At 44.5% G+C, this 22,077-nt stretch overlaps 1 long non-coding RNA gene across 3 annotated transcripts; it reads right to left on the bottom strand.

Moving 5' to 3' along the window:
• Positions 1–307: 307 nt before the first annotated feature.
• Positions 308–15,136, bottom strand: LOC138177920 (uncharacterized). 3 transcript variants are annotated; one of them, XR_011172570.1, is made up of 3 exons: positions 4,115–15,136; positions 1,007–1,189; positions 308–521 (listed from the first exon to the last, which is right to left on the bottom strand). It is a non-coding gene; the product is annotated as an uncharacterized LOC138177920 (long non-coding RNA). The 3 variants fall into 3 exon arrangements; XR_011172569.1 differs by lacking the exon at positions 308–521 and having other exon boundaries at positions 972–1,189; positions 4,115–14,606; positions 14,881–15,136; XR_011172568.1 differs by lacking the exon at positions 308–521 and having other exon boundaries at positions 972–1,189.
• Positions 15,137–22,077: the final 6,941 nt, after the last annotated feature.

The raw sequence follows: 22,077 nt of genomic DNA, 5'->3' as shown, positions 1-22,077 counted from the left end.
GCGGTCCTTCTCGCGAGACGATCTGCCTCTCACCTCTGTGGACTAACCCTAAAGGAAAGAGAGAGAACTAATAAATCCGCCAGGGCCGTAAGGAGGGATATTGTTAGTTGTAAGGTAAATCATCTCCGCGGCTCAAAAACGGCCTCCTCACCTCGGAAGAACCCTTTGCCGCGGCCCTCCCTCCTCCGCCTTTCTACCACACTCGAGGCCTCGAGGAGACGTTTGTTACCTCCGTTACCTCCGTGCACACCGGTCTTCTACTCTACTCGTGGTACTGCAAACCATCGCCACCTCTTCCCCTTTTATCTTTCTTCTCTTCTTCTGCTTCTTCTTTCGTATCCTTCTTGCTTTCCTTCTTCGCGGTCAGTCCAGTTAGCGTCAATATGCGGACACATGGCCTCGTCATTAGCGTCATCGGATCCTTAACGCCTGCACGAACCAGCCCTTGTTCGGATCCGTCCGGAGATTCTTCTACCGGACGCTTGATTTCTCGGTACCCTATTCTCTCCGATATTTCCAACCTAATAGTGCGTTTTATTAGCTCGTTGCCTCTTTCGTCTTCCTATTATGTACTCTTATATTTATATCTGTTACAAGAAATGAAAAGTCGAGAGAAGCTATTTAGGCGGGATTCGCGAATCATCGATAAGTCCCTGATCGTTTTGTCGGTAACGTTAATTTTCTCTAGAACTTTTATATTTCTAAATCAATAACGAGACGAAATCGGTCTGCGACTATGACATTTTTATTCAGAAAGAAGTTGATAAGAAAACGTGACATGGTGGATCAAATGTAAAACTCGAATCTAATTGAATTAGAATGTTGGAGATCTACCAGCGATACCTAGGCGATAGCAGTCGTAATGAACGTATTCTGTACGATTTATTATGGCCAAGAAATGGATGGTGATAATGGCCGCGAAAAGGATATTCTATCGGTGGAATTTGAAAAAATACCAAACACATGCTCCGTACTGAAATATGTATTATATTACTAGAGTTCTGACCATTTATCAAACGGACAGGATGACACAGCGAAGCAATCATTGACACTTCTTCGTCCTCCTTTTCGTGATCAGTTAGTGTCAACACGTGAACACAAGACTTCGTCATTAGTGGGCATCAGATCTTTAACGCCTGCACGACGGCCGCTTACGAGCCGTTGTGTTCCGCGAAACGTCGTACGGTTCCTGAAACAGAAACTCGAAACATTACATGGCCATACCTTCCTTGAACGCATTAATACGTTCGATCCTTCTTCGCGATTCTTTTTGCCGGTCGCAATAATTTTCTTTAACTAACGAACCCGCGAACCGTGTACTCCATCACAAATAATTTACATAATGCGCCGTGCTTCGACGTACACGCGTTCAGTGGTGGCAAATAAAACTAAAATAACCGACGATATCTTGAGTAGTGTTACACTCTAATAGTACAGGGTAAAATTAAATAATCAATACGTGTTACTTAACGGGCGGTGAAGACACGTCTATTATTTTCTAGGTTACATTTACAGTAGCTACGAAAAGCGTTTGCATATTATTATATTTATTTAGATAATCTATCAGATCCTAGTATGTTAAGTTTCGTATCATTTACATGGTAGTATTTTTATATAACTATGAAAATAACCATGAAAGTGAAATGAATAAAGCCTGATAAGGAAGCCCTTCGTTAGAGAACGAGGAAATATGCAAATATTTCTCAACGGCTATCTGAACCACCTGTGAGCGACCTTATTTTTTTAAATTCATGTAATTATCACGTAGAGGTAAAAAGCGTTTTGCATATAGTTAGGTTTATCCGTTGCTTGCCTTCCGGTATTGCAAAGACTTTTTCATTCTTTGCTTAATAAAACGTAATATATATGAAATAAAATACCCGATGCTCGTGACAGCGGTGATTCGGCCTCCATCGGGCAGGAATTGATTTATGTATATCGCGATCTCGATGGAAGAGGTTTGATTCGGTAACGTAAAGGAAATATCATGGTCCGCGATCAAACTGCATTGCTAGTAGTAAGAATAATAATACTCTGCGTAGTAATTAACCTTTTGCGGTATAGTAACTTTCTTAGCCTCAGGTTTTCGCGGTCATATATATTTAATGTGTGCTATCATGTTTCCCATCCATTGTGCACTTCCTGCCACGCCTACGAACCTTTCACTTGGGTATATTCGCTACAAGTCTAATTAGATGGTTTTGTCAATATCCATTTATACTACGAATAACCCACGCAACCTGAACAGTTATGTTGTTCTCCAGTTCAGAAGTTAAAACGCGGATACGCGGTTTATTATTCATTCTTCGCGTAGCACGTAAAAATAGCCGGCACACCAACTTCAAAACTATGTGACGTAAATTCCAATTCGTGATTTCCACTCATTGTTTCTTTTTTCGAGCTGGAACATATCTCCTGGCCATTAGGTGAATTTTAAAGATCGTCTTCGATAAATTTTTAATGAACTAAAAAAAAAAAACAATATTTAAGGGACAATGAACTACCAACTGGAACGTACATATTGCCAAATCACAGGAGAAATACGTGTGCTTGCGTCAATATCCACGATCGCAGAATTACGAAATCACATGGTTCCCGCGGTTTAATCGAATAAGCATTGCAGTGAGATATCGTGTTTATTGAGCTAAGAGGAAATAAAGGATCTCATTTGGGTGGCAACGTACGGACGATCTGCGGATTAAAATCTACAAAAGCATCTGGCTAAAAGGAAAGCACCAGCCTTCAAGGCGGATACCTTACTAATGATTCGCTGGGACTCGTACATCCTCTACGCGTGACGAAGTATCTACGGTCGCTGGCGTTGTTATACTAAGAAACAACTCTCCTGCTCCGGTCATTAGCAGCACGATTGTACTGCCTTCTGTTTAACGAGCACCTTCCACGGTACGCGATGACATTATTATTTGCAATAATTTATCGTATTCCGATTCACCTCGAGGAATATCGTCGCGATCGTTTACTTCTCCTTGGCAAGAGAAGCCATTTAATTCGATTTCTAATATGGATACGTTTTCCATAATAACTTCGCATCGTAGTAGTTCGCTTTGTAATAAATCGAGGATCGCTGTGAATCTGACAAAGTCGGTCATCCACGATCTATTGTGTTTCTAATCGATACGAAACTGCAAAGAGAAAGGCATAAAAATTAATCGCCAAACATCGTACATTAAGACACATGGAAGTTGAGACGGAGTTGATTCTTGTAAAGGATAAATAAACGTCTGAAGAACTTTTCATATATCTGATATAGCAATTCGTGATATGCAATCAAATTTAACTGCGTCAGTCGTCAAATTGTTACATCATATACTGGACACATAAGTTTTCATATAATAGCCATGGCTGGTATCAACTATGAACACATTTATCGACGGCTGATCTACGAAGCGGTAGACAAATCCTCCAAATAAGGTAGCCGAAGCTTTAGAACGAATCGGTCGCAGCATGTTAAAAAGGCACGAGCGCAAGGGGTCTAGGTTTCAGAGCTAGCCAGATTTATGGCGCATTCACGTAAATCACGAATGTCAACCGTCCGTTAACTGTCGGTTATTCGAGGCCTGTCAACCCGTAGCATATCCACCATACACGTTATAATGATTGGCTAAGCTGGCAATTACCCAGCGCTTCGGATCCGCCGAATTGTCATTCAGCTCGCGGATGCCGATGCCCGTTGTACAGCCGCGAGTCTGACTGGAATATTATACGATCCTCATAACAAAACTGTGCTCGGCCGAGGTCTTCGCTGATCCCTGTCCGCTGGTCGTCTACCGAGTCATCCCCGTACGTGGAAATACTTATATATACTTGTACGCGACCAACGTGGTATACACGATACAGGAACGCGCAGCAGTCTCAAGATGCACCTCGAAAACTTGGCTTATGGACTCGTCAGCTTGGACGCTATCAGCTCTCTCGCAGTGTGTCGAGCAACGGGAAGAGAGCCAATAGGATTGTGCTTTGCCTACTAGTGGCTGACGTTATGGATTTTTCCGGCATCACGAACCACGGCATCCATGGGAACATTCGATGAAACGCGAGCGAACTCGTTCTCACCGCCATACGATTGGCCTGACGAACGCTTTACACGGAATACCTTGCTCTATTCGATCGTTTTCGATCGCTGCGCCGCTGGAGGTCTGGAAAAGGTAGCGAGAGATTTCTACTGGTTCCGTTGCTCTGGATAGTTCTGCACTCAGTTCCTTCTCCTCGCTTCTCTGTGTGTTTCGTCGTTCGTCGTTTGGTCGCGCGGGAAACCTAGACGAGCGTAAAATTTACTTCCTTGTTTCGTCATTCTTCGTGGAAACTCGATACTCGTTACTCCTTTTCCTAGATCGTTCGTTTCTAGCTAAAATTCTCGACAGACCATCGTATTCTGTTCGCACGATGATCTTTTACGATCTTACGCGCATCGTCTTCGCGATTATACTCGAGAAACCTGGCGAAGAGAACGGAATCTGCATTTCTACTGAAATACCGACTCGAGGATCGGCTAACCGCGAGATCCACGCGTGACTGTTAAAGTACGCGGCAACTTTGAGGATTCTCGTTCGAAATGACGCGCATCAATCGTTCCTCCGCCAGGCATTGCGCGGATAGGATATTCGGTTGCGAGCTTCCTAACGCTATCATCGCTTCGCGCGATAGCATACCGATCGAAAGTTAACAGCTGACACGTTTATGATCGTAAGAACCATCCCAGGGACTTGACCGTCGTAAAAGTCATTGCGATCGACGGGCAAAAAGTTGCATGGTGGATGATTCGTTCACGCCGCGCCGAGCATTTAGCTGTTGCAGGAAAGACCATCAAAGAGAGAAGCTCTCGGTGCCGAGAACAACGGAATCGCTCTGACGGCAGCCTATAAAATTCAGAGGATAAATGTAGATTTCAGGGCGGTGTATCGTTTGACCGTCTGTTCTTTGCCTTTCAGACACTGTAGCCATGCGAAACGCTGCGTTAGGCCACGCCATGGATTTAACGACGAACAGTATTACCACGTTCTTTCGTTCGTTTAACCGTAAGGGATGTACCTTCGACAGTTTGCACGTACTCCAATGCCCGACTCGAAATACGACAATTATCCACGACCTCGAACAACCTATTCGGTACATATTTTTCCTCTCTTTGAGTACATACCGCTTTCATTCCGGGAGAAAAGATATCACAGAGCGTGCAAACTTTTGCGATAACACGACTTCGCTCCGGAAAATGAAAATAATTTCTCTGGATCCACATTTTCTTCGCCATTTTTATGTGAGAATTTCCGTGAAAGTTTTAAATATCAAAGCTCCGAATTTACGTATACGCCTATCGAATAGCAGCAAAATTTTGCTCACTTTCATAAGGGTTAAACTTTTAAATCTAAAATACCAACAATTTTACAATTATAGACCTCGATTGTCTTGATACCGCGCCATAAAGCAAGAACTTTGTTTCTCTGGAAATGTTTGAATACCTTAGAATATTAAGCAACGAAACACTTTGAATATGCTCATGGATTTTCGACTGGAAGAATCGGGCCAATTACCATCCGTCTGTTCGTCCGAGTTTAGACTGCACGTACAACGTGGCACAAACGAAAATCTCGAGGAAAGAGCAACAATCGGGAATAGCCGGGAGTAATAATAACGCTCCACGGTATTCTCTGTATTAGGGATAATTGGAGGATGAACCGCAAACGGCAGCGAGGGTATCTCGCGCGATAAAACCCTAGAGCCAGCGATGGGGGAGGGAAGGAAGGTGAAGGGGAGCGAAGGGAGAGGACAGGAGGTGGGAGAAAGCGACGAAGAAGGAAAAACGCGAATTCCACGGTGGTGGCGCGTCCGGGTGCAACGAGTGGAACTTTGAAAGCGAGTTGTACAATAAGATCCTGCAGAAAGACGGAGATAGAACCGCGTAGATAGAAACGATAGAAGGAGCGACGGAGACTACCGGGCTCCAAACTACAAAGCCTTCAACCACCAGCCACAAAACTACCATGCGAAACGACGGTAGGAAAGGAGGATCGAGAACGAGGAGGAAGCAGGAGGTTGGAGTACGATCTTGGGTGCGTAGGCAAGGAGCACCGTCGAGGCATTATCCACTTACAGGGAATTATCCTCTTTCTAGCGGGTCTGCTGCTGGAGACGCGCGCGCGAGTTCTCTTTCTCCGATCTCCCCTCTATCTCCCTCGGCTGCTCCTTCTTTATTCGGCAGCCGGAAAAATCGTGGCGTGGAATAGCCAGTACCATTGTCTAGCAGTGGTACGTACAGACAAACAGACAGAGAGGCAAACGAAGATTCAGAAACGTTTCGAACAAAGAGTCCGGTAAAGAGCAAACTAGGTTCTCTCGAAAGGGCAAAAGACTTCGGTGTTTCCCGCAGTTCATTTGAGTGTTAATCGGTGGCCATTGGGCATATTACCGGACCGGTAATACGCGCAGGTAAACCGTGTGGGTTCTTTTCCCGTATCTCTTTCCCGTTTGTCCGTTCTCGTTTCTTCTTCGAGACCTCTAATTTCTTCTTGTTGTACCTCTTCGTTGCGCTCGTTGTTCAAACTGTTCGTCGTACAACTCGCTCCCCTTTTCCAACTATGGCTATTCTCTAGACGAGACAGACAGACAAACAGAGAGAAAGAGAGAGAGAGAGAGAGAGTCTTCTGATGTTTCTGGTGTGTTGCTGGTCGTGGGTCTGTTTCGTCGAACCTCGAAGCATTTCGCGGCCTTGCACAACTCCGTAACTCAAACAAACGGAAAATTCGAGCTGCCGTGCGACGGTAATCGCTTGCAATTCGACGAAATTGCCGGGTCTACGTGGAGCGAGCGCGAGCATCGTTCATTGTTCTCCTCTTTTTCGTTGTTTTGTCCGCGCGCGCTGTCCGTTTTCACATTATTCTTGATCGCGCGCTTCACTTGTTATGCCGTTCCCCTCTCGTGTTTCCCTTCGTCGACCAGAGACCAAAGGAACTGGCTGCTGCTGCTGCTGCTGCTTCTGCTTTGGATACAATGATTCGCGACTGCTACCTAGGCGACTGCAAGCCATTATACGGTAGTTAAGTATAAGGGATGCGTTTTATTTCTCTTGGTACTAAGTAAGAGAAAGTAATGCCATCCGAAGGGGGACTAACTCGCTTTCGAGTCGGCGAGGAACGAACTTCGAAAAGACAACGAACACGAACGTAAAATTGCGACTAATTTACATACATATCGATATATACGTGTATTATTTATGACCGGCGTTAATTTAACGCGAGCTCTCAAAGTGCTTTCGCAGCGAAAGACGCGGTTAGAAATTGAGACAAGTTGGAAGAATTCTACTGAACAGACCGAAGAATTTGTTCTTGCAATCTTACGGTCCGTGAGAAAATTGAAAGTACATTATAATATCACAATAAAGAATATTAGTTGAAAATCACGTGAAAGAAGTTTAATCCTATATCGAAAAATATGTATTTTTAGGTACAAATTTTTAATTTTACGGTGTCCTTTGCTTTGTGAATTTTATCGGTTAAATCGTTTCACAGGTTATGCGTTTGCATAGACAATCTGTTACATCGTAACTAAACTTTCATTACACGTATGAAATATGAAATGCTTACTGCCAATTCACTTGATATTTGATGTTAATGTATCTGGACGTTTTGCCATTATGGAACCTGGAGAACGTAAATGATTTTTTGCCTCTTCAATTTTACGATCAGTATCCACGAACAAAGCGTATAAATCTTTCTAATAAAACGTAACTTAAACTTAACTTGCTGCACTAAGATTTTACGTATATCTAATCTTCGTTTCCAACAATTTTCTTTCAACGTATTGCATGCTTTTAAGAATAATATATATTTATTAACATGGTCCATCGAGCGATCGAAACGGATGCTAGAGAAGAGCTGGTCGCATAAAAACCCTAATATCCGATTCTAGGAAATTACGAGGGAAATATCGCGACCGTCCGAATTCTCAACACCTTGTTCCCGATAGATAACGACTCCATTGAGCCGAATTCGGGCTGGGCGTATCAGGAGCCAGACGCAAATGGACACGGATAATTCTTACGGGTCGGACAGGTATACGCGCAATCGTGGGCACGAACAATCTCGTGGTATGCCTTCATGGCGTGGGAGTTAAAATCCACGCACGCATAAATTACGTTCGTACGTACGATCGACGATACATGTTGGCGTGCACGCACACACGACCATCGACGATCGTACAGCGGTGCACAGAGGGTCGAGAGAGTCGGTCGAAACGCGCGATAAGTTAAGCGGTTCACGTAGTCGCCGGTAATTATGGATGCGTTTAAGTCGTGGCAGTTTGGGAAACTAAATAAAATAATATACGTGAGCCGAGGTTTTTATTGCCGGATTAAGGGCGCCCTGCGCGTCGCTGCGTGTCACAGCCTTATCCGTCCGCTCGATCTCGTCTTCCAGTCCAAAAAGAATAAAAAAAGAACGAAGATGGAAAACGAGAAAAAAGAGAAGAGAGAGAGTACATATATATTTCTGTGGTCATCGCCTCTCCGGGATGCAATGGAGAATATTTAATATAAGGGTGCGAGATGAACAGCTTCGAGCGCAATGTCAGCGACTTGAGTTTAAATACTTCCGGATGCACCCTGCTGCTCGAGGGATTACTCCGTGTTTGCGTCGGCTACGTCTAATATCGCAAGTTCGGCGACTGATGCCAGCTGTCGTCACGGTTTCCTTTTACGAAATATTCCTTACGACGATTCGCACGACCGATCTTTGTCTCGAAACATTGTTCCCTTTTGGACCGATTTTTCCCGTTGGAGCGATTTCGATAGAAATAATTCGCCTTGCGGTTAATCACAAGAATAGTCCCGTGGACGGGGACGCGGCTTTTCAGTGACAATACCCAAAGTGCGTGTTCAAGAGCGCGTGAAGTCAGCGTTACGAGGCATTGGCAATTTATCGCGATACCCCTCTCCTTTCGTTCCTTCTCTCGTTCCCCGTCCCGCGTCTCTCCTCTCTTCTCTTTGCAGTAGTTGGAGAACTGCTCCTCCGGCATTGCAAAAGGAGCTACGAGAGCGGCGCGACCGCAGCAACGCCGGTTATTATAAAACAAAAGACGATGCTTGATGCCGATAATAAAGAAGAGGTACGCGCTTCGAACAACGTTAAAAGGTGGGACAGAGAGGGAGGTGGCCGAAACAGGGCGAGGAGGGAAAGGACGAAAGAAAAGCGATATCCTCGAAGGTAGCGGGCGCGAAGGATGTGGTTCCACGCACTGCGATCGACTTAATTCGCGCGCTCCTGACTCTTTTTCCTTCCAAGTGGTCTCTCTTCCCCTCCGGTTAGGTTGGATGTCCTCCTCCGGCTTCCACCTCCCCCTCATCGCTTTCTTATTTAGTACCCCATCGCCTCTTTCTATCTCCTTCTCTTTATCCCGTTCTCTGTCCGTTTCTCGTAGCTGACCACCTCTCTACTGCTCCTCCATCACTGTTGGCAGCCCGCTTACCGCCAATCATCATTTTCAATTCTCCGTGGTGGAGCGCCTCCACCGTCTTCCACTGTTCTTCTCCTCGTTCTGCCTGTGGTCCCTTTCTTCCTTCCTCTTGTCTTGAATACGTGGCCCGTAAAAAAACGTTGGGAATATTATTCCAGAGATCGAGGAATGGACGGCCCGGGGGAGGCACGGTGTTCGCCGCGTGCTACGATTTGACGTCGAGACAACACGTTTCTCCATTTTGCTATGTTTGGGAGGAACGGACGTGAACAGAGCGGAGCCTGAACTGTGGGCGGGATGCCAGACCCGCGTACCTTACGATTTCAGGCCGTCGAGATATCATTGATTTAGGTGTTTTTTTCGACGACAAGTGCTTTCTCCTTGATTGTGTCCCCTTAATCTGTTTAATGGCGAAGTAACTCAATGGAAGACTCGGATAAACAACGGTCTTTTAATTCCAACGCATCTTCGTTTTTATTTCTCTGCGCGTTTTTTTAAATTTCACCAGTGCACGCCGAATAACGGATACGGCCCCTCCGATTCCTACCTTCTCGTAACAATTATCCGAAGCGTTTCGAGAAGGTTTTATCGCTGCTCCGGCTCGTAGCCTTCTTCGGGATGTACGTACCAGCTAGACTTCTCTCGCATGTGTAACAACCCTGTTTCACGTACGGGATCGTTAGACTGTATAAAGAGATTCTGCGAAGCAAGTGGAAACAAACGAACCTTTCGTACGTTGGCGCATACGAGCAAGGAAGGCGGGACTTGTTTGACAGAGCTGGAATCTGTGAAACGTTTAAGAGCATCTTCAAAGGAGCACGAATTCGCCTTCTCTCGTGCCGCTACTCTTGCAAGAAAAATAGGTATATCCTCGCACGTGTATCCTGCTACCATACTATATATCACTACCATCTTTCAGTCAGATGCTTTACGATGCCAAAATTCTACCGTTTCATCATCTTCAAACCCACTGGCCTCCGATATACATCCATAAATCCAACTTCCTCTTTCAATTCAATTAATCCATTTACCAGTTAGCCACGATACCGGCGTTTAAAACACTTTCGCGAGCTCATGACCGAGTGAAACCCTCGCGTCGCGATAAATCAGGGCGACGTTATTAATACACCGGCGAGCCTTTGGACTCCACCCTGGGGAGCCAGGGCTCACGAGCGAGAAGAGTCGGGCGTATCGTAACATTGGCGTGCACAGTCGCGCGCGATTTCTCTGTAAGATTGCCTGCTTATGCCCGGTTCACACTTGCAACGGAGACACAAAGTCACTCACCATTGGCGAATCCTGTGCGACCGCCGATCGTTACGGCTCCTCTCTCTCGCTCTATTCCGCGGCCCGTTCCGGCCGCTTTCCTCGTCCCCGCGCGAGGGGCCAGTTCCTCTCTTTCTAGCCTCGGTTAGGACTGTTAAGAGAGCAAGGTGCTCCGCACCGACCGTTGCTGGTCGCTCGGATGGTTCGATGGTTCACCGGTTGGTTGAACGACCTAGCCCGGATCCGCCGACTCGTCCATACCGATCGCCTCCTTCTGTCTCTTTCTCCGTTCTGACCGGGTTCATGCCCATAAATACGTGCCGCGTACGTAACGCTGTCTCTTTTCGATACATTTTAACGCCCAGGCTCGTAACCGATGCCGGGGCGCCCACTTTTCAAACCGCGGACGCGTCTCGTCGGTGCCTGGATAACCGTTGGACGCGAGCTGCCTTGGCTGACGCGGGGCCCCTTCGACGGGTCCCACATCGAACACGGAACCTGAATCGCGAGATTCAAGATCGATCGGACGGCTTTCGTCGATGAGTCGTGAAATGCGAGCGAAAGCCCGCGGATGGATCCCACTCTTTCATGTTGCCGAACGAATCGTAGAAACGCGATCTACTAGAGGATAATGATGGTCGAGAGCCTGTTCGATCGTTGTTCTTCAATTAATGGTAATGTTTCGGTCGCTATTACTAGGATGGAATTTAGTGAGAAGCTTTTCTGTGAATTGGTTTATCTCGACTCGTCAAGGGTCGACGTTCTCTTAACGCAACGTTTCATCTGTAGTTTCTTTTTTCACTTAAATATTATCCATCGTTGTTTTTTTCTACTTATAAGAAGGAACTTGGAGGATTTGAAACGTTTTTCTCCTGCCACGTAGATTTCATAGCTTCGTGGAGTTTGTAAAAATTGCGCGATAAACAATTTGTTGTTGAAATTCTGTAGAATATCTACTATTCTAAAGTATTTTGTGTATCTTGACACGTAGATTATGTTATTTAAATTTTACCACTAAATTCTAAGTATTAATTCGTTGCCCAATCCTTATCGATCCAATCTCCTTTCGCAAAGAAAAATTAGCGAAGAAGTAGGAAAATGTTTTTCGATCTGAAAGTTACTGTTAAACCGGCATGTAGACGCTGGTATATTATTAATGTTGATATTTGGAACGCGTCGGTGTTTAATTCGAGCAAGGTTTCCAGGATTTGAATCACGGTTCTGCAATGTCGTAAAATTGGTGGCTTAAACGCAGGAGTGGCATACACGGTACGTGTATGCAATACGAATTTGTACACGCATCGCGAATAAACGAGTACAAAGTCGTTTCGCCAGTGTCCACCGATTTTCACCGACGAATTAGCTTTGCGACGTGGATCGACGATTTCAAAAGTTAATATGTACGACGCTTTGTTGTGCGCTCGATCGCAAACGAACTATGGATTCGATTAATTTACTCTCACGTTTCGTTTTGCAATAACGTAACGTATCTATACTTCACGCTCAATTATCACATTCATCGTAAATAACGATTCGAAGTCCTCGAGTTTGTCGCTGATAAAATATCCATCTTCGGCAGGAAATTGATTTCCCGAAAGGGAAAAAATTCGCGTCTGGTATTTTCCCATGCAACAAAGCGGATTTTTCTGAATAGCCGCCACGAAGAGTCGCTGCCGCGTGAAAACGGTTCCGTTAATTGTGCTCGCGCCACGTAAGAGACTATTTATCACGATGAATGTCTTCAAGTACAACCTTGAAAAGGCTTTAAAGTTGAGTCAAACAGTAAAATAACGGAATGAACGATCGGCAGAAAGAGGAAGAGGGCGCCACTAATGGCCATACCTTCGAAGAAAGGCTTCATAGAAACTATTGTGATATCGTCATACAGAGTCACCCTTGCCAACTCGTGCAGCCCTTTGTCTCTCAATTGGCGCGTACTTCATAGCGCGAAATACTCAAGCGTCCAGTACTTAAAACGAAGGGCACACAAGACTATGGTTGGAACAATACCGCTAACAAAATCAAAACATTATTGTTTCCCTTTCTTCCGGTGTTACGTGTGTACCTACCTGTTAAATACTCAACCTAATTGAGTACAGGTGTTGTATCGTTCAGTTTCGTTTCGTTGTTCCTAGCATTCTTCGGCTCACTTTTTATATCTAGTCGAACAGTTTTAGTAGTTACGTCCAAGTTTGTATCTCTGTTATTTCGATATCACAGGATCAATTTGGTGGAAAAGTAACGTAAGAATAGAAACGTTTAAGTAAAGCTCGCACGTTGATTCACGGAGAGGAACAAACGTTAAACGGATGAAGAATGGTAGCGCGTAGCACTTGGGAGGTGTTCGAGCGCGAAATGTGTTTTCCTTTTGCAACGGTTGGATTAGACGTCGTCGCAGTACGACGGAAACCATCTCGAAATCGATTACTTCTTCTTGCCAGCTCGGTCGTTCGATTCTTCACGCCTATTTGGCCCTCCTCCCGTCCTTAACGGAACGATTGTCCTCCACAATGGCTCATTTGTTTCTAGATCACGACTTATAAACCACCGTCGTCATCGCCGTACAAAACGGCAGCTGCATCACAGGCCAACTTACTCGACTTTATAATAGACGATAACGATCGCGATCGGTCCATCTTCCTTCGTCCGTCTTCCTCTTCTTCTCGTCTCGCACAGGGGCGGATTCAAACACCTTCCCTCGAATCTCTGTAACGTTTACCCGTACCAAACGTTGTCCTTGAAAGTAGCTGTGAAAAGTCGATGTTCGAGAGTCTCGATCCATCCCCGGTCGCGCTAGTGGTTCCGGTTGGCAATTATCGTTGCGATGGCACCGATCTTCGCCGACTCGAACGACCACGACTGCCCCACTACGTTCCTGACGTAATTCCGCCACCGTCTCTTCTCGTCTTTCGTCCGTCACGAGATACAAGATCCAAGTATATTCTTTGCTTCTTTCTTCTGCTGCACGGGCTGGCCTTCCCACTCTCCGTCTATCTTTCGGATTTTCCCTCTCGCTTCTCCTCTGCTTGGTCTCGCTGATTGTATAATTGGGAGGCAACAACGAGCTACGTGCGTCACTCCGATGATTTAGCCTTCCCCTCGGCGTCGCCTCACCCTCGGCCAACGGGCCCTCGGTCAATCACGTCGTAATTACTTTTAATGCTGGACGACTCGGCTGACACAATATCTAACCCGTCAACGAGTCGTTTCTCTCTCTTTCTCTCTGGCCCCTCTCGCTTTCCCCTTCACCGTCTCACTGTCTCACCCGTTCTTTCTCTTCCTCTCTGTCCGTCTTTCTTCTTCCATCATTTTTATTTGTCCCCTGGTCACTCTTACTCTCTCGTTCCCTCGCTTCATCTCGCGCGTTATGGCCTATCTGCTCGTTCGCAGCATACTTCGCACGACCGGATTAATTGGTAATAGAGAGTGCGACGAAGAGCATGCCAGGCAAATATTGCGATTAATATTGATAGGGCCACTTTGCTGGTGCCATGACTGCGCGCAAACATTGCGCGAACGGGAGAGGTAAACGGGGATTGAGTGATTCCAGGGTAGGAACTGGAATCGTTGCGAAGGTAAGGGCAATGGGGGAATTGCAGGTTCAGACGAGACGACGGATCGGTAATTGCGCTTGATTTAGCGAAATCTGCCGGTGCCTCGGATGCATAACGCTTCCGAGAATTTACGACCTACTTATTTATTTAATTCGCTTTCCTTTCGCGTCTCGTTCGCGTCGATCTCATCCAATCGAGGAGGAAATTATTTTTATGTCACACCATTGAATTTAAAGCGATAGGTCGGCACTGTTTTAGTACTTGACGTCCCATTTGAAGCGATCAGTGGTATTATCGATGCACGTTTCAAAGCTGCTTACAACACTAGAAACACGTGTAATACATTTTTATCGTAAATCGTTACATTCGTAATCCACGAGTGATCGTTAGCTGCTATTGGATTTCCGGATTTCTATCTCACGAATACGTATCAACTAATTATCGCAGAAACGGTACATAATAATTCTTCCGTTGTTTACCGGTGGAATCGCAGCGTAACAAACGTCGCACGCGATTATCCAAAGAGAAAAAGGAAACAAAAGGAAAATTGACGATGCCTCTCGTTAGCTTAATAAAAAAGATAGCGAACGATTGTTACCGGTGCAATTGGGCAGCGCAGAAGGGAATCAAGGTAAACGTAGAGAAGGAGTCTTCGTAAGCACTGAAAAAGCGAATCACTGTCGATGTCTCGTCGCGTTTATTGGGATTATAAAGCGTGCAGAGGAAGGAGGGCAGGAAGGAGAGATTTGTTTGAATTATTCAAATTAGATACGAAATTGAATGCGTGCTCTGCTCGTGTGCAGGTAATGACGGCACTTGCATATAAATGGTAATTATTGTCATTATTCTGCCCCGGTCGTTGTGTCCTCTCTCTCCTCTCCTCTCCTCTCCTTTCCTCTCCTCTCCGCCCCTACCCTGCTCTCTTTCTCCGCCGTGCGTCTCTCTTTCCGTTTCTATACCCGTGCCCGCTGTAATGTCGTGTGTTCCCATACACTAGTTGAGATAATTATCAAAATTGTTTTATTGTTGCTATAATTACGAGGGACATGCTATGTCCTCCCTGGCTTCGGCCTCCTCCTTCACCACCTTCCTCCCCTTCTGGTGTCCCCGAACTCGACCAACACGTTCGTCCTCCTCGCTCGAAACCTTCTGTCCGCCTGCGTTTCGGGTCCTACCATTTACCTCGTACCCTTCTTTCGCGTAAACTACAATATGGTCAGCTGACGTTTCGCCTTTTTCGAATCGCTTCCGAGAAAATCGGTCGTAGCTCGCGCCGGCACCGTAATTACCGCGCTTCACGATGTTACAATCACGCGATTACGGCCGAGCTCGAGCGCGGCTTTCGTGCGAATTCATTTCTTTCGATGAATATCTCGGGGGATACCTTCAACCCCCGGGTTCACGTGCGAGCTCGCGGATCGAAATCGGTCAGAAACTAACCAGGACCGTGTAATTTTACAAAGGTGGACAATTTTCTGGCTTGGCATGGTTGTGTAAATGTCGGAACTGCTCCGTTGTTGCTACCTTGTTACTACTCTGATTTATCGCGGTGAGAATGCGTCGATTTCCGGCATCTTAACTCGTTACAAGGTGGCAAGATGAAAATAGAGCGAATGGATATCTACGCCAGAAATTAGTAATATCGGAAATAATTAGAAATTATGAAATATTTGTATCTCTGATCTATCGGTGAAGTTTTCTTGAATTTGTTAAAATAGTAGACGTTAGAGTCGTAACGAATGGAAAATTCAATATTACAGGTTAATTTTCATATCTGCAGGAAATTCGACAAAATGGTTATTGCATTCGTGATTCCAATGCTTTGCTCCATTCCAGTTTGGTTTAAATCTTCATTTTAAATGTCTTCCAAACAAAGAACTATTATTTATTCTAAAAACATTATCAATGCTTGTTTTCATTCATGTGCATCCTGCACGCGATGAACACTCGATTACCCGAAAACAATCGGAGTTTATGTTGCCGGCTTAACGAGCCGAGGCACAATGAAATAATAAATGACAGGCATCGAACGATCGAGACTCGTGCAACGACTTCGGTACCCTATTCATATGCCACCCTCCGTGCCTTTTTTAAAATACTGCCACGAGAGGGTTAATCGGCACGCGTGACCTTGGCGGAGCAAAGCCAGAGTGTCGATGGTCGTTGTCAAGCCCCTCGAAATTAATAATGAAGCTGCTTGCTCGCTCCAAGTCCTTTCTCATCTTCGTTCTAATAAGCGTCAGAGGCAGAGGGAGAACGAAGCGTATTGTCATCGAGACTGCACCTTCTTTCTCTCGTCTCTATTTCTTTTCTTCCTTTTGTTGTTCACCGTCTCTCCTTTTCTGCCTTCTCGACTTTTCTTCTTTTTCCTTCGCCAGTGGGATGATGACCGCGAGAGCAAGCTCTCGGCGAGAAGGACAAAATCATAATAAAACCAATAATTAAGCTACAATATATATATATATAGGATACGAGGAGAAAAAGGAAGAGAACTGGCTCTTCTTCTCATTGTTCGGCTCGATTGAAAAGAACGATGGAAGCAGGATACGAGAAGAGTCCTCTGCGCGAGTACGAGGCCCCGCAGGGAAACAATAACGTTGGTAAGGATCGCACAATACCGGAATTATTAGCTTTCCACCGAATTAAAACCGTCTATCCCGTTGCTGGATCTTTTCTCTCTTGGTTATGGGCCTCCCTCGGGCTGCTCCTCGTTTTTCCCTCGATATCCCTATTCTTCCGTGGATACGTTTAAGCTGCACTCGTTTTTCTAACTTTTCATAAGAATTCTTTGTGGATTTGTTGCAATTTTTTCAAATTTTGTGTGCTGCTTTGCTACGACATAATGGGTTCACTCTTCTTTAAATAAGGGACGAGTCTCGTTTAACTCGTCCGCGTTTTCGCACGCTGTGTTAATATACGTCAAATTCAGTATATCTCGTACATTATTTTATCGTTATATTTAATTAAAGAATTTGAAAATATTTATCTTCTCGATATAGAGTAGCTTTTCGCCATTGTCATCGTTTTATTTCTAAGAAACAAAAGAGGGACAAACGAGGGTTGACGCGTAGCTTACTGTTTATCTTCGAGGAGCAAGCCCATTAACAAAGAATTAAGATATAAAATCCTCGATCCCACTAAGCACATCCAATGCTCGAGGTTGAATCTTCATTCCACAGTCCATAAATTACAACGTCGAAAACAGTTGCTTCCCTGAAAGCAATAAGTTCAACGCAAAAATTGGTATTTCAAACACGCAGTACAATATCGCGTTTCCTAATAACCGTTATCTTGCCTCATCTCCGCGTGTTCATTCCGATTTGTCGTTAATTTGCTGGAAGCATCCGTACAAAGAACAAGTCTCTTCTTTCACCGAGTAATACAGCCGCGCTCGATCATCTAATCGTCTCACGTTCGATCGTTTCTACACACAACCGCCAACATGGACGAGAGATCGATCGTCTAATCTTATCAACTATGATGCATCGATCGAATGAATTCGCTTTAGTTAGGCAATCAGAAAGGAACGTCGTACACGCGCAACCGCGACAATCCGAGGAACACCGCGGAGAAGAAGAACAAGCATCGACGAAGGTCACCGAGGCGTTAAAACGCGTCTCTTCGTCTTCTCTCGTTCTCCTTCCCTCGTTCTTCTTCCCTCTCTCTCTCGCTCTCGCTCTCGCTCTCTCGCTTTTCCTCGTAGAGAAAAGCTGCCGGTAGAAAAGAGAAGCAGAATCGCGCTAAGTCGGAAAGTCAGCGTGGAACGCGAACGATGGGATGGCGTGGAAGATCGCGAGGGGAAGATGATAAAAACCGATCGTTTCCCGGCGAGAAGAAGACGGAACGACAAGTTCCCAACTGTATTGGACGGGACAGAAGCGAGAGAAAGACAAGGGTGGTGCAAGAAGGAGATATGACTCAGCTCTCTCTGGTTCTCGTGGCCGCAAAGAGGAAGGCACGAAGTGGACACAGGCGACGTCGCGTCAAGGGTGAGAGAGATGAAACTCCGTTGTTGGGTGAAGGGACTCCCGGAGAAAAGGTGGCAAAAGGAGGAAACAAAAGGCGATCGCGTATGAGCGGCAATTAGCCCCTCTAATGGCGCGCGAAGCAAAACAAAAGAGTGGAGCGTCGAGCTCAAACACAATAAAGCCACGGTACGCGAGGACAGAAGAAAAAGAGGAGGGAGGAGGCGGAGGAGGAATAAAGAACCGAGGGAACAATGGCGCGCGGGCCACCGCACCGTGCCGTGTTGCTGTTGCTGTTTCTCTTTCTTTTCCTCTTTCTTTCTTCCTTCATCTCTGTATTTCTCTGCGCTCTTTTTATTCTCACAGCGACAACGCCTAGTGGTCGTTTCCGAGTACTCGAAGGAGAGAGACTCGCTTTGGAAAATTAAAAGTCACTAATGAGGCACGGTGATGCTCGTTCTGGCGGTTCGTTGCTGCTCGTTAGGTCCATTCGACGCTTCGCTACAACTTTGAGTAACTTTGTTCCGCGACGAGGAGGACGCGCGTTTCGTCTCGTTGCGCGTTTATCCGTCTTGCTGCCCGGTTCTAGGTACCTTCGGTTCTCGTCTTGGCTTGTCCCGAGACTTTAACGCGATCCGTTTAAAACATGTCGCGAAAATGACGTTCTAATTGCGACGCGTGGCTAATTGAGACATACAGCTTGGCGATATTTCACGGAATTGTAGGCCACGATGCTGCATATCCGCAACGACAGAAACGAGTTTCTAGGGCAAGAAACGCTCGCTCGGTTCGTTATTACATTCCATTTCTAATTATGAGCTTCGTGTTCTCGGATAACGTTCTCTGACTATTTCTTTCACTTTAGCTTTCAACACGCTTGTTCTCTTTGCAAGTAGGGTTTTTTTCTTAACGCGCACGTTACTTACGGAACAGATTTTGTAAGCCTTATTCACAGCGCTAAGATAGTGCCATATATTATACGCATTTCAACATGACATACCTACATAAAATGTATAACATAACGCGTGTAAAATGTAAAATGTATATCTTATTAAAAGGTAAAATTGCTTAACGCTTATAACGCATGTAGTATTTTATATTTTATGCTATTATTGTAACTTGAAAGATAAGTAGGGAATTCTTGGACTATCACTGTTTATGGCACTTAACACATCGACCATGCGTGACCCGCAGTTCGCAAGTTTTACATCACAAAACGTACACATCGTACACGCAAATCGTTGTTTTTGAAAACTTTGCCTGTTTAATCACGTAACGTCCTAATGCGAACTTCGACTATCGAAAACTCTTCGTAAGAAAGAATATTTATATCGGTCGATAAATTTCGTGAAAAATCGAATTTCACCGGTTACACTGACATTTGCCTGGCCCCATGCAAAATGTGAAAGTAATTATTTTTGCAGGTAGTTACGCGGTGGTATCCATCATGTTCAACACGTACGTACTACGGCGCTTAATAGAACTGTCCGTTTACCTCGTCATTACCGAGTCAATTATGTCTACTTTCCATGCCAGTAGTCTAGCATTATTTCGTCAAGTACGGTTCTTTATTGGATCCCAGTGATGTTTGGTTACTCGGTTACTTGGTGGCTCCGCGTTATAGCGGATTATATTATCTCTGCAGGAGTCTTAAAGAATTCACCGTGGCTGCCTCATAAGGTCACCGGTACGACCCATAAAATGTTACGTCTATGATGTAGTACACGCTTTCGTGGAGCACATTCGCTGAAATAATAAAAGCGTCATCTTGGGTGTGTTTCTGATCGTCGACATGTGTACCGTTGTAAATATTTTTCGCATTAACTAGAACGCGACGCGTCCTTCCCCCCCCCCCTCCCCTCCTCCCATTCGTATAAAATTGCACTGGCAATTTCTTCGATTGCCCGTTGCTCTTCGAGCTCTTTTACCTATTCGTTAAGTACCTCCAGCACGATGCTAGTCACTCTTTAGTTTTACGATCCACGTGGCGCGATGAGACATCGATGGTTATATGTGCGACAGGTTTCCAAGTGCGCAAATTATTAGGAATGCAGCCTCTTACGTGTAGTTTACGATTCGCTTTCATTTTTCTCCGTTACTCTTATTTCCTTGATAAGAATATTTATCTATCTGTTCACCTTAGAACAAATTATAAATATATTAACATAAAAAATTCATCTGCATATGGTAGCAAATAATCTTTGGTGGAATAAGAGAAATAATAACGATGACATTTATTAACTTTATGGTAATCATGCATAATGTATTTATTATTTTTTATTTATACAAAGTTGCAATATATTATCGATTGCTCAATTACGTCGTTATCTAAACCAATTCAAGGACACGAATTTACCATTTCTCGCTCTTCAAAAGTATGTTTCTTTGTACATATGCAAGTCTAATTGGCATATTCTTTCGTTATGAATTTCATTTTAATTTATGGATCGATATAAGACATTAATTACCGATATTAGCGTTTATATCGGTTCGTAAAACGTTAAATAAAATTGATTTACGTAACGTCACGTTGATCGTATGACGCGTATGAAAGAGATCTACTTGATTTACTATGATCGTGATATTAATGAACTCGCTCGTACTTCGATTTACGGATATAGTGCAGCATTGACGAGTCACCGTTTTCGTTCGGTGACTATTTTTCCCATCGAAACCGTGGGTTTTATGGCACATACGTAGGCGATATCGGTCGCGATGCACGACTGGAAGAAAGAGAGGGAAAAAAGGAAAAGAAGGGAAACCAGCGAGCCGTTGGCAAGGAGCAGCTGACGCCCCGAGTTCTTTAATTAAAACTGACCGCCCGCTTTTCTTCCTCGACCAAGCAATAACGAGATTTATTTCATAATACCTCCGAACTCGTTCACCGTGTGGACGAACGTCTGCAATTTCTCAGAAGATAGTTTCTCCTTCTTTCCGAAAATTCCGTCCGAAATAATGCTTACGTTACTGATCAAACACACGCGAGGACACCAGATGGAATATTGCTTATCGACATTGACTATCAAGAAATTAGTTTATCTACAATTAGAGTTAACTGAGGCAATTGGAAGCAGTTAGAGGACGAATAATCCATTTGTAAACACGATTTGCAGTAGAATTCGTAGAATATTCAACGATGTTTTAAATTCTGTAGAAAATCAGGGTCATTTCGAAAGGAAAATTACAGCGGTTACACAACTGTAATTTGTCATAAGTATATTTACTTGGAAATTTTATTTGTTTTTATCGTCATTCCACTTTGTACCTATGGAAATATTATACGATTATTTGCATATCCGAACAGTGTATTGAAAATGAATCGTGAGAAGTATCGTGCTGCAGGTTTTGTCTGATAAAAAATGTAAGTAAATGATAAGTGGCGAAAAATTCTCGTTTCTTCTTTTTTAATTATTCAAATATTTTATAAACTTACGTAGAAAAGAATCTGTTTGAGTGTAATTGTCAATCTACCAACATTCTTAATGTAACAAACGTTATGATCTAAATATGCACCGCACATTTGCAACGCATTTACTAAGACCGCTACCATAACGATCCAATAATAGGAACAAAAGGGATGATCACGTTGATTCGCTTGACGAACAACAAGTTTTTGCAAGCATTCTGTCATAGTTGGTTTTTGCCCTGCGACACAGGGTTGACGACAGTTGAATGGTGTTTTTATTTGAAAAACAAGAAACGACGCGCATCCTCCAGATTCAATCGAGATACGTGTTTCCAGCAAACAATCATAAAAACGCGGCATGGCCATGTCGAGTGGTGTGGCTCGTGCAGCCGGCCAATTAGGGAAAACTCGTGAGATATGTAGA

Source organism: Bombus flavifrons, chromosome 3 (genome assembly GCF_040668555.2).
Source record: "Bombus flavifrons isolate JBK064 chromosome 3, iyBomFlav1_principal, whole genome shotgun sequence".
In the NCBI taxonomy this organism is placed as follows: Eukaryota; Metazoa; Arthropoda; class Insecta; order Hymenoptera; family Apidae; genus Bombus; species Bombus flavifrons.
The sequence above is the reverse complement of the archived record's forward strand: the minus strand, read 5'-3'. Positions and strand labels throughout refer to the sequence as shown.